The sequence below is a fragment of the Anolis sagrei genome, chromosome 4 (assembly GCF_037176765.1).
Source record: "Anolis sagrei isolate rAnoSag1 chromosome 4, rAnoSag1.mat, whole genome shotgun sequence".
Lineage (NCBI taxonomy): Eukaryota > Metazoa > Chordata > Lepidosauria > Squamata > Dactyloidae > Anolis > Anolis sagrei.
In genome coordinates, this window is record NC_090024.1 from 148,358,575 (window position 1) to 148,371,179 (window position 12,605).

General features: G+C 40.8%; 1 protein-coding gene across 2 annotated transcripts in view; it reads right to left on the reverse strand.

The window, feature by feature from the left end:
• Nucleotides 1-12,605, reverse strand: part of DPYD (dihydropyrimidine dehydrogenase) — a 594,355-nt gene that overhangs the window by 379,496 nt on the left and 202,254 nt on the right. The gene's annotated exons all lie outside the window — the stretch shown is intronic.

Here is a 12,605-nt window from a genome sequence, read left to right on the forward strand (position 1 = left end):
TAGTTATTGTGGTGCCAGAAGTCAACCTCCACTCTACTGTTTCAGACTATTAATAAGGAGGCTATATCAAGTGATCCTTGCCTGTTTCTCTCGTTAGTGGAAAAGAAGAGTTTCATATCACCTTGATCTGGGAATGGTTTATTATGTAATATTTCTCTCTTCCAAACTGAACTCTTTCCCTCTCTGCCCCCCCCCCCCCTTCTCTCTAAGTATGTGTCTGAATGACAAGCTATGAGCAAATGTGACTGGTACTTATTGCATCATTCTCAATGATATCACCAGAGACTAGTGACCTCGCTAGACAGCTACTGAGGTCACTCTGCTTCATAGAGGGGCATGGATAATACAGTGCCCCACGCCCTGCAATGCCTGGTTCCAGCAAAGGGCGATCAAATTAGGGGAAGCATAGTGCATGCGGCTTCCCCCCCCCATGCATTGCAAGGACAACACAGGAGCTCCCCTGTGTTTCCATGTCAGCAGCATGCACTAGCTCTGCCCTCTTTCACCCACGAAGCCGGTGCAGCATCATGTGATGGGAGCTGGCCAGCTCAGTGGATGACCGGGGCTAAACTGGTGCCACCGAATTTAGTCCTGTGTGATGAGGTGGTACATCTCAGATTTTGTCCAGAAGTCACAGTGCCTGGGACAGCTCTCAAAAAGCAACCCTATTGAAAAAGGATGAGACTACTCAACAGGCAATAAGCAAGATGGATACATATTCTGTACAGAGACTGTATGCCTTTCTCATTATCAATTCTGGGAAATTTGGGCATAAGGGTACTATTGCACTCATGCTGCCCTTGTGAGTTTTCCATGTGCTTTTTAGTGCTCACTATGGGAACAGAATATTGGAATCAATAAACCTTTGGCCTTGTCCAGCAGGGATCTTCTTATCTTCTTAATATCCACTATGACGGATATTATAGACCATCCACTATGATGAATTCACCAAGATTAAAGTTTCAGGAATTGGCTTTTATTCTTAAAAAAAGTTCAAGATCATACACAAACTTGTAATAAAAGAGATAAATGTCTTCAATGGTAAACAATAAGAGAGTTACACCACATAAAGCTAACCTTAAAATAGAAAACTATCCTTTGAGTATGTACTCAGATGACAAGCAATGAAATATATGTCAACAAAGAGACATGAAACCTTTCTGCCAGTGGCCTCCACTATGATCCATTGGTTCATATGCCTGAAGTTTTGGAATCTGATCAAAATAAGAAGAATGCAGGACAAGGACAAGTAATGTTACTGAAATGGTTTATCTTGAAGTAAATACTCTGGATGAAGAACATCTAACCAAAAATGCTAACATTTATAATTATTTCTTCTATTATTTAAAGTGTGCTCTTATCAACTGTCAAACCACAGGAGTTTTCCAAACAATTAACAAATAAGGAACAATTAAAACAATAGATTTTTTTTAAAAAAATCTGTTTAAAGCAAATTAAAATATTGAGTCTCCATATCCAAGAATTCTGCCTCCATGTTTCAGCTACACATGGCTTGAAAACATAAAAAAAACCACCCTTGGTGTTTCTTTTTTACATAAGAGACACTGTTTTACTATGCCATGGTATATACTGAGACGTGGGCATGGAAGTGTCTTGGAACCATCTCCTAGTAGATATCTAAGGCAGTTGTGTTCTTTTTAAAACAACTCATAAAACCAGTTTAAAAACAATCCTAGAACCCAGTTTTAATAGAGTTAAACTGGGAATTTCAAACACTGAATGTGATGCAAAACAGCACTGGTTTCGTTGTCCACTAGAAACTTGAATTTAAGCAGTTCCTCTATTGTGGAATCACCTAACTTCCTTGTGTAGGCAGTTCCATAGTGGAGGTGCTACTACAGAGAAAAGCCTGCTACAAATACTCAACCAAACTAAGTTCACAAAGTGTTGAGATATACAACAGGGTCTCTTCTGAACAGCTCAAATTTCTGGAAGATTCATATGAGAGGAGGCTGTCTTTCAGGTATCTTGACCCCAAGTTGTTTTAGAGCTTTACAGGACCTCTTCACACTTACCTTTTTTATTGTTGGTGGTGCAACAGGGGTTTTCTACTTCAGCCACAGAGCCCGAAGAGCCCATCACACCCCAGAGACCCCAGATAACTACTTCTGAGATGGCTCCATGACTGAAGTAGCACAAACACCCTACTGCCACCACAAAATTGGAAAGATGAGTTGAACTGCCATAAATATGCTCTCCCCCCCCCCCCATGTGATGAGGCAGGGGGAAAACCGCAACCAAGTGAGATGTAGAGCAACAGGTCCCTACAGGTCCATAGCCAGGATTTTGATTCCGGGGGGGGGGGGGGGGGGGGCTGAGTCTGAGAGAAAGAGGGTCTACCCTAGCAAACCTTTTATATCGTTACCCCAATACCCCCATGCATATGGAATATATTGAGCATGGTGATCAGATCATGATATGAATAAACATAACAGTTGAAATAATGTACCAGTAAGGTCTTCTCGCGGACCACCATGAGAATTTCGGGGAGGGGCTGATGCCCCTCAAACCCCCCCCCCCCCCCGGCTACATGCCTGGGACCCTATGCTCCCTACATGAGATCCTCTGTGATGTGACGAGACAGGCCTACTGTGGCGGCATGTATGATTGAGTAGAAAGTCAATGCTAGGAACTTGAATTAAGCTTAGAATCACATTGGAAACCAGTGTAGTTTTTGAAGCTCTGGCATTATATGTTATTTAAAATCCATACCTAACATCAATCTGGCTGCTGAATTTTGCACTGGCTGTAGCTTTCAAACTCTTTTCAAGGGCAGCCATACATAGAGTTCATTATAGTTGTCAAATTGGGAGGTAACTAAGACATGAACCACTGTGGCCAGATCTGCTTTCACTAAGAAATCTGCAGATTGCTCACAAGACCGTATTCTAGAACCCTAAAGTTCACCACCTCACTGCCCCTAAACTGTACCATGGCTTTGGCCTTCTCTGGGCTCAAGTAAAAAGAAAGCTGATTCTGGCTTGGCTTGCTTTCTATTTGAAAAAAAGGGGGGTTGGACCTAAAATATCACTGGTAGAGAGTGTTTTAAAATTATAAAATTACAAAGAGTTTTTAAAAAGTGGGGATGGTGTAGTATTCCCCAACACTTTACAGATAAAAATCAGGATTTGTGTAGGCAAGGAACATCAAAGTGTGATCAAGATGACAATAAATTATGAGGGCAAACCAACAGGATAGGAGAGGCGGCAGCAGTATGCTTTTGCTTGGGCCTACTCAGAAAAAAAAGATTCCACCAACTGCACTTTTCTCTATATGCTGAGTTAAGTGAGTGCAAGTTATGGCTACATTTTGAATTCAGTTTGCATAAATGGAAGTAAGACAAGCATCTGAAAAAGTGGTATGACAGAGGATTAACTGGGATTGTCCCTGACAAAGCAGGACAGTTGGAGGTTTTGTGGTTTTGTACAGCCTTCCAAAGTCCTGTGGGGTCTTTCATTCCATGCCATTGGCCCATCCTTGGTTTACAATCATATGTATTGACTGGTATTTAGGTAAGTCATTCAGGAAACATCTCCTCAATGTGAGTGTGGATTTCAAAGTTCGGTAGTGATACATAATATATATTGCGTAGTTCAAATGCTACTTGTGCAAAATACTAGGGCTGGGCGGTTTCGTTTCGTTAATTCGTAATTCGTTAAAAATTCGTTATTTTTTTTTATAACGAAGCGATAACGAACCATTCTGGAGCAACTTAAAAACGAAACGAATTTTTAAATTCATTTCGTAATTGTTTCGGATTCGTTATGTATTTATTTCGTTATCGTTTTGAAGTCGTTTCGTTATTATTTCCGCATGTCTGGGGCAAGTTTTATAGTTGTTTTTTGTTTAATTAGTGAAAAAAAATTATAATATCACACCAACAGTCAACAACAGAGGGAGAGGGGAGCTTCAGAAGTTCCCCCTGTCCCATTTGGAGGTTTTTTAGCGTATTTCGCGGTCGCGTCAGCCATTAACGAATCGATTCGTTATTGTTTCGTAATTGTTTCGTTATTGTTTCGTAATTTTTTTAACATTTACAAAATTTCGTAAATATCGAACTTTTTAAAAGAAAAATTTCGGAATTCTTTTTAAAATCGAAACGCAAAACCCCCCAAAAAACGAATCGATTTTAGAAACAATTTTTTCCGTTGTTACCCAGGCCTACAAAATACATTTAATGTGCCCCAAATTAGAACAATAACATTGTGTATTTTGTGAACAATGTATCTATGTAACCATTTCTTTTATTGACAGCATGTTATGCTCAACAGTAGCTCATATATTTATATATGAGCTACTGTAAGAATGAATCATGATTTTAACCAGCAACTGGGCATTAAGGAAAAAAGGGAGACACGCACATTAATACAATTTTGACCTTACAGGAGGTCTACTGTGTGTTTCTGTTAATAGTTTGACTCTATTCCACATATGATCTGGTTCTACTAGTTACCTTGGAAACTGCAACACACACTTTACATCATAAATACACAATGCAGATGGAATGGCAGCATCTAATTTTGATATTTGACTGTGAGAAGCAATGATTTATTTAAATTGTTCCCATTTTTGTGAGTTTACAAATGGATGTTTAAAGGAAGCTGGTGAATTCTAAAGAATCAGAAATCATATTTTTTTAAAAAAGTTACATATCTGGAGTTTTCCATTTCAGGGCATGGAAGACTTATGTTTTAATTAGTGACTTTTACTTGCAATAAACAAAAATAACTAGCTTCTGCAGGGGGAAAATGCAGAGAGAAATCTGTTATGTCCATAGAATTTATATTATACCTGTTTGAAATTCCTGTTGTACCACCAGTTTGCATTCATGCCAAGTTTATTGAATACTCTTATAATTCATTATGCCTTGTAATGCAGCATTTTGCAATCCCTCTTATATTTTCTCCAAGGGCTAATCAGAGCCAGAGATTGGTCCTGACAATGCTGTCTAAAAGTAATGCACCCATGCACATGGAAGAGTCTACATGCAGACACACCAAGATTTCAGGCTTTGAGTCTACTGTTACATTGAATTGAAATGGATCAAGATAGTCTATTTCACCCAGGATTTTCAAAATTAGGAGGCTACCATATGCTCATTTGTCTTGTCCAAAAAATAGAATGTTGTGCACTGTTAAAAAAATGCATCCTTTACAGGGGGTTCAGGGATAACTTTTGCAATAGTGACCTTACATCTGCCTTCTTAGTTCAGACTGCCTTATTGCAAGGTGGCAATGACAACCCTATGACCCATTAAGCAATCCCCTCTGGCTCATTAACTGAGCAAAAAAAAAGGCAAAGATCTAGTACAAACGAAAAAGAAATTGCAAGTCAACTTCAACCAAATGGATTTAACCAAGGAATTAAACATGCAACACCAAATGACAGGATCCAATAAAAATGTCTACAAACAGAACAATGTACAAATATGCAGTTACCCAGTCCAGACATTTGCAGACTGTCAAATTGGCACTGAAGGGTTAGAAAACCTTTCTCATCTGACTTTTGGCTTTTAGAAAACACTGCAGGAGAATGAGAAGAAATCTTCTCTGTTCTGCTCTCCAGCTGCCCAAACAAACTTGGCTTTAGCCCAGAGACAGGATTGTAAGGGCAGAGTGAATCCATCCCAACATTTAATTTTATTGCCTGAACATTTCATTGACTGAACACTGAGTTCTTGTCCCCTCCAGAAAAACAAGCACTCACCTTCAATAATCCTGTAGCAATAATGCAGCCAGGAATATCTTAAAAATGCAAACAAGTGATTTATTATGGCAATAATGAATAAGATCCATACAAACTAGGGCAGCAAAGTTAATGTTTTTAGAACTGTCTGGCATGATCATTAATTTCTCCTTATATTGACAGTTTAATAGAGTGACCACCCCCCTGCCCAACTGGGTCTCAAAGCCTGGCTATTTTTAGAAAAATCAGGCAACCTGCGTGTGATCAACATTTTTAACTTGGTTCAACTCTGTTTTCTATAGTCACATATGCCCCCTTTTTTTATTCTACTACATTAGAACTCCCATGATCCATCTGTAATTGACTATGGTGGCTAGGGCTGATAACAGTCATAAACATACAAAGTCTGGAGAGCTATTATATGCTCTTCTCTTCTGCTGTAACTACAGAGACCAAAAGGGCAAGTACAATCCACAATCCAAAGCCTTCTGATATCAAGACCACAGAATTTCAGTTTGTTTTCAAAACTATCATCCCCCAAAGGCCGGGGTGAAATTGGGAAGGGTGAAGAATGCAAACATGGTCTGCTGATGGAAAAGAACATTCTTCATTCTCAGTTGTTAACTAGCTTGACCTTCTCGCCCCACTTCTCCTGCCTGTTCTTGCATGTCCTGTCAAAAGTGCCAACCTCTTACTCCATTTCCACCTTCCTTATTTCTCCCTTTCCTACTTTTCCATGATGAAGCAACCCTGCCAAATTTTAAACCCCTTCTTTCATCTTTCCCTTCCTCACTTTCCACCATGAAGCACATTAAGTATTTTTTGTGTGTGTCAGGAGTGACTTGAGAAACTGCAAGTTGCTTCTGATGTGAGATTATTGGCCATCTGCAAGGACGTTACGCAGGGGACACCCGGATGTGTTACCATCCTTTTTTTTATTTATTTTTTATTTTTTTTTTAAATAATCTTTATTGATTTTAAAATGACAAACTACAAAATTACAAAATTGAGAAGGGGGGGAGTAAGGAGGGGATAGGGGAGAGGGGGGTGGGTGTTGTTGTCTTGAAACAGGAAGCAGGGCGGGGCGGGGAGAGGGGAGGGATGCTATAAAGGAAGGAAGAAGGGCAGGCTGGGGGAAGCAGTTCCTTGGGTGTTGTTACTTGTGATGGTTTTCTTGTGGGTACGCAAGGTGAGTACCTTTTCTGGGATCTGGTGATTCCCACATAGGGGACAGGTCGGTCTATCAGCCCTTGTGGCTTGAGCCTTAGTAGCGCTTCAAGAAAACCTATAGATTGTATACCTGGGTAATAGACTGTCTTACCCCTTGGGGACCGTGGTCCCTAGTCCCGCCCTTAGGAGGTTGGAGATGGGGGGGGGAATGGGAGGGGGATCTAAAAGCGACTTCCGTTTGGATTCCTTACAGAGTGATCTCGGTTTCTCTACCGAGGTCCAGTTTTATTTTCCTGATTTCTTTTGCACCTTATTTTCTAAGGGTCAATATCACTGTGTCTCTTCTTTTTGTTTATTCAAATCATTCATATCTCTGCCTTTCGTAGTCTTCAAATGCTGTCCAGTCTGTTGATCTGACTGGACCTCCGGAGCTTGTTCTCAAAAGGAACGTCAGTTTGTCCATATCTTTGACTTCGGAAATCTTATCTATCCATTCTTCGATGTTAGGGAGATGCTCATCTTTCCAGTGTCTTGCCAGAACTATTCTCGCTGCGGTGGAGATGTATGTCCATATGATGTCATCGTTATTATTGAGATTGAAATCCTCGTCCGTCAGCCCTAGTAGGAAGTACTCTGGTTTTCTGGGGAATCGTTTCTTGAGTATTTTCTGTGATTCTCCCTGGAGCTCAATCCAGAATTTTTGTACCTTAGGGCAGGTCCACCACATATGAAAATATGTACCGGGGTGGGCCTTACACTTCCAGCATAAGTTTTGATAATTTGGATACATTTGGCTCAACTTGTACGGGGTTAGATACCAGCGGTGGAAAGTTTTCAGCCAATTTTCTTTTAACGCAGAGGAGTAGGTGTATTTTAACTTCTTTCGCCAAATCGTCTGCCACTCATGCAGTTTTATTGGGCGGCCGATGTTTTTTGCCCAGAGGACCATACAATTTTTTATTTCCTCAGTCTCTGTTTCCCAGGTAAGTATTTGGTTGTAGAGCTTTGTAATAGTTTTTTTCCCTGATTTCAGTATAGTTTCCCAGGTCGTGGTTCTTTCTTCAAAACCTATCTTCACATCCTGTTTGTACGTTTCGTATAGTTGGTAGTACTGCAACCAAGTCAGATATTTGAAGGACTTGGCCAGTTCTTCCTGTGGTTTTAGGTTCCACGAATTGTCTTTTGTGTTCTTGGTAAGTAAGTCTCTGTAGGTTGGCCAATGCTGCCATCCGAGTAAGCGCCTTTGCTTCGCCTCGAGTGGCGAGAGCCAGAGTGGGGTTTTCTCGTAGAAGTGTTTTTTGTATTTTGTCCAGACTTTTAAAAGGGTAGATCTGACGAAATGGTTTCCGAAATTGCCCTCTATTGTGGCCCTGTCGTACCACAGGTACGCATGCCATCCCACCCTGAGATTGAATCCCTCCAGTGTTAGTGTATTTTCTTTTTTCAGGGTGATCCAGTCCTTTACCCAGACTAGTGTACAGGCCTCAAAATATGCTTTCAAGCTGGGGAGGCCGAAGCCCCCTCTTTCTTTCTTGTCGATCATTATGCGATGTTTCATCCTGGGCTTCTTGCCATTCCAAATAAACTTGGCTAGGTCTTTATTCCATTGATCGAAAATTTTGTTGTTTCTTATTATTGGCAAGTTCTGAAATAAATAGAGAATTTTGGGCAAGATGTTCATTTTAATTTATCCTATTCTTCCTAATAGGGAGAGATTCAGGAATTTCCATTTTACCAGGTCTGCTCTCACCTTTTTCCAAGTAGATTCGTAGTTGTTTGTGAGTAACTGGGCGTTTTTAGCCGTGATCCATATCCCCAGGTACTTGATTTTTTTATTGATTGCGAGGCCCGATCGTTTTTTCAATTCTTCTTGCATATCGGCTGGAATGTTTTTAGTTAGTAGTGTAGTTTTGTTTTTATTGATTTTAAATCCCGATACCGTTCCATATTCTTCTAATTTGTCTAGCCAGTTCCGTATGTTGTTGATAGGATCATCGATTATGCAGATAACATCGTCTGCGTAGGCCCTGATCTTATAGTCCTGTTTGGCGATTGTCAAGCCTCTGATGTTCTTATCTTCTTTGATTGCTTTGAGAAGAGTTTCTAGGGCCATGATGAAGAGGAGCGGGGACAGGGGGCAGCCTTGTCTTGTACCTTTCGTGATCGTTATTGCTTTTGATAATTGTGCGTTTATCAGAAGTTTTGCCTGTTGTTTTGAGTAGATGGCATTGATGGCATTTCTGAATGCATGTCCTATGTCTATTTCCTCCAGCAAGAGTTTCATAAATTTCCAGCTAAGATTGTCGAAAGCTTTTTCGGCGTCCAGGGAGAGCAGGCCTAGCTTTTTTTGGATGTTGAAGTCATAGTACTCTATGATATTGATGATGGTTCTTAAGTTATCCTTCGTGCTTCTCCCTGGAAGAAAGCCGGCTTGTTCCTCTCCTATCCAGTTGGATAAGAACCCTTTTAATCTCTTTGCGAGGATTGTTGCAAAGATCTTGTAATCGGTGTTCAATAAGGATATTGGCCGGTAATTCTGTTTGTCCGATTGTTCTGTGTTTCCTTTCCTGATTAGAACGATTTCTGCCTCTTTCCAGGTTTCTGGGATCTGGCCCTCACTCAAAGCTAGATTCAGTACTTTTTGAAGATAGGGTGCGAGTTCCTCCTTCAGAGTCTTATAAAAGCAGGCCGAGAAGCCATCAGGGCCTGGAGCTTTGTTGGCTGGCATATTTGCTATCGCTTCTGTAATTTCCTGAATTGAGATCTTTCTATTTAAGGCCTCTCTCTGAGATTCGGTGATCTTTTCTAGCTTTAGCTTCGCTATGTACCTTGTGATCTCTGTTTCTTGGGTGTCATCTTTGTTGTAGAGGGTTGTATAATATTCTCGGAAGTCTTCAATTATGTCTTTGTCCTTCGTTAGGTAGCACTCTCCTTTCTTGATTTTCGTTATTCGCTGTGCTTCTTTTTTCTTCCTTACTTTCCTTGCCATCCATTTCCCGGGCTTGTTGGCATGTTCAAATTCTTGTTGCTTAATATATTTGTATTTTTTTTCCAGGGCTTCGATCTCTAGATGTTGTTTCCTTTTTTTGAGCCAGCTCAAGTTCCTTTCTATTTTTATATTTTCCGGGTTTCTTTTTAGGACTTGTTCTTGTTCCATAATCCTTTTTTCCAATTGTTTTATATCCAGATTTTTCTTTTTATTTTTGATGGCATTTTGCTGAATTGAGTACCCCCTCATCACCGCTTTAAGTGTGTCCCATACTACTAGCGGGGAGATGTCGGGTGTGTCGTTTTGTTCAAAGTAGTCCCTTATCAGTTCTTTGTTTTTCTTTATATCCCATTCCGTTTTGAGAAGGTTATCATTCAGTCTCCACCTTCTGACATCTGCCTTTTTAAATATGTACATTTCCAAGGAGCAATGGTCCGATAGTTCTCTCGGATTTGTTTGTATGTTTTCTATCTTGGATAGGATCGAGTTGGTGGCCCAGATCATGTCGATCCTTGTCCATAGTCTATGTCGAGGTGAGTAATATGTGTATTCCTTTTTGTCTGGGTGGCAGTGCCTCCAGACATCGCAAAGATTGAATTCTTCTGTAAGCGAAATGAACTTTTTGGGGAGAAGGGACTTATCTTTCTTTCTCTTACTGCTGGGGCATTTGTCTATGTTTTTGTCCATTATGCCATTAAAATCCCCCATAACTATTAAACTGTCGAATTCTACCTTCAGTAGGTTCTCCTTTAGAGAGTCAAAAAACTTTGTTTTTGGGCCGTTTGGGGCGTATAGGTTGCAAATCAGCACAGACTCATTGCCCAATTTAATCTTTACAGCAACAACTCTACCCTCCTAGTCCTTAAAGCTTAATTCGGCCGGTATGTCCTCTTTCACATAGATTACTACCCCCCTTTTTTTGGAATCTGAGGTTGAGTAAAACTCTTTACCTAATTTCCTCTGGGTCAGGTAGGCGACATGTCTGTTACAAATATGGGTCTCCTGCAGCGCTATAACATGGTAATTACCTTTATTGATTTTGTGAAAAATTCTTTTTCTTTTACAGACAGAATTAAAACCATTTACATTCAGGGAGTAACATTTTATTTGGCGTTCATTCATGATTGTGATTATTTATTGCTCCCACTGCTCCCTCCTCCTTCTTACCGATAGTCGATTCCCCGGTCGTTCTCGGTGCTTCTTCCGTTAAATCTACTGCCTTAGAGGGAGAGTCTGGGCGGGCTCTTTTTCTCACATTACCTGTTATGGGATAGGCTTCTGTATTTATGTTGTTCGTACGGTCTTTAAGTAGTAGCATGAATTCATTGGCCTTCTCAACGTCATTGATCCAATACCTCCGGTCGTTAAAAGTGGTCATAAGACCTTCCATTTTGTCCCATCTGAATTTACAGTTTTGTCTTTTTAATTCTTGAGTTAAGAAAGTGTATTTCTTACGCCTGTCCAATATCTGTTTGGGAATTTCTTTGAGTACAATGATTTTTTGCCCCTCGTAGGTTATTGGGTTCTGGTTGGATTTCCTGAGCACCTGGTCTCTGGTATGTTTCCGTGTAAAACGGACCAGTACGTCTCTGATTAGCTTGTTTTGTTTGGCATACGTCGACTGTACTCGATAGGTACGGTCTATTTCTGTCTCCATGCTCTCCTCTGGTAGGCCCATCACCGTTGCTAGTATTTTAGTTGTTTTAGCTCTCAAGTTCTCTTGTGGATCCTCCTGCAAATTTCTTAGTCTTAATGCATACTCCAGTTCCCCATGTTGGATCCTCTCTAATTCTTTTGTCATTTTTTCGTTTTTGGCAGCCAGGTCGTCCAGGTTCTTTTGTAGTTTCCTTTGTTCAGTCCCGAGTTTCTTGTTTTCTAACTTGTTATCGTTGATTTCGACGAAGGCCTTGGAGATGTCATTTTTGATTGTAGTAATGTCTTCCTTAAATTCTTTTCTGATTAGTTCAAGCTGCGCCTGTTGCTTTATCTGGTTTTCTCTTATGGTTTTTAATTCTTTCTTGTTTTCTTCCTGGTTTTCTACTATTTTCTCTGTTAGTTTTTGGAGCTCCTTCCAGATGTCCTTCATGTTGACTTCTTCCTGACCTGATCCTCTTCTGCTCGTGTTTTTGGGGTCCTTTATCTCCTTCTCCATCTTTGTTTTGGGGGTGGTCATTTTCTCTTATTCTCTTATTGTTTCTTGCTTTGATGTAATATGGATACTTCTTTATTGAATTCGGTGTTATGTTGCTTCCCGTTCCTCGCTTTGCGTTTCTAATTTCATGCCTCACTTTGGGCTTTCCCCCCAATCTGCTTCTTTGTTGTCCCGGGCCTCTATCTCGAGGTCTCGAGGTTTCAGAACCCTTCCCCTCCCTTCCGATGAATTGCCCCCCTCCCCCCCCCTCCCAATATAGCACCTATTGAGGGGGAACAGGGGGAAGGTAGGGGAGCAGAGAGAGGTTATGGGGGAGGCCAACAGGTGTACAATAATTCAGTGAAGGGAGGAGAAAATGTGAGAATAAAGATATTAAAGGGGACTAGCCCTTTACAGTCTCGTGGGACTATGTCAGTCTTTGTCAGTTTTTGAAAGAGTCTTTAGGAAGTCCTGTCCTCTATTTTTATCTATAAGGGGCTTCCGGGTTGCCGTGCCTACCCCTCCTCGCCTCCCTCCCTCTCTCTCCAGTGAGGTTGGGGGGGGGGGGGTGGTTAGGTTATAGTATAATAGTCCAAGTTCCTTCGTACC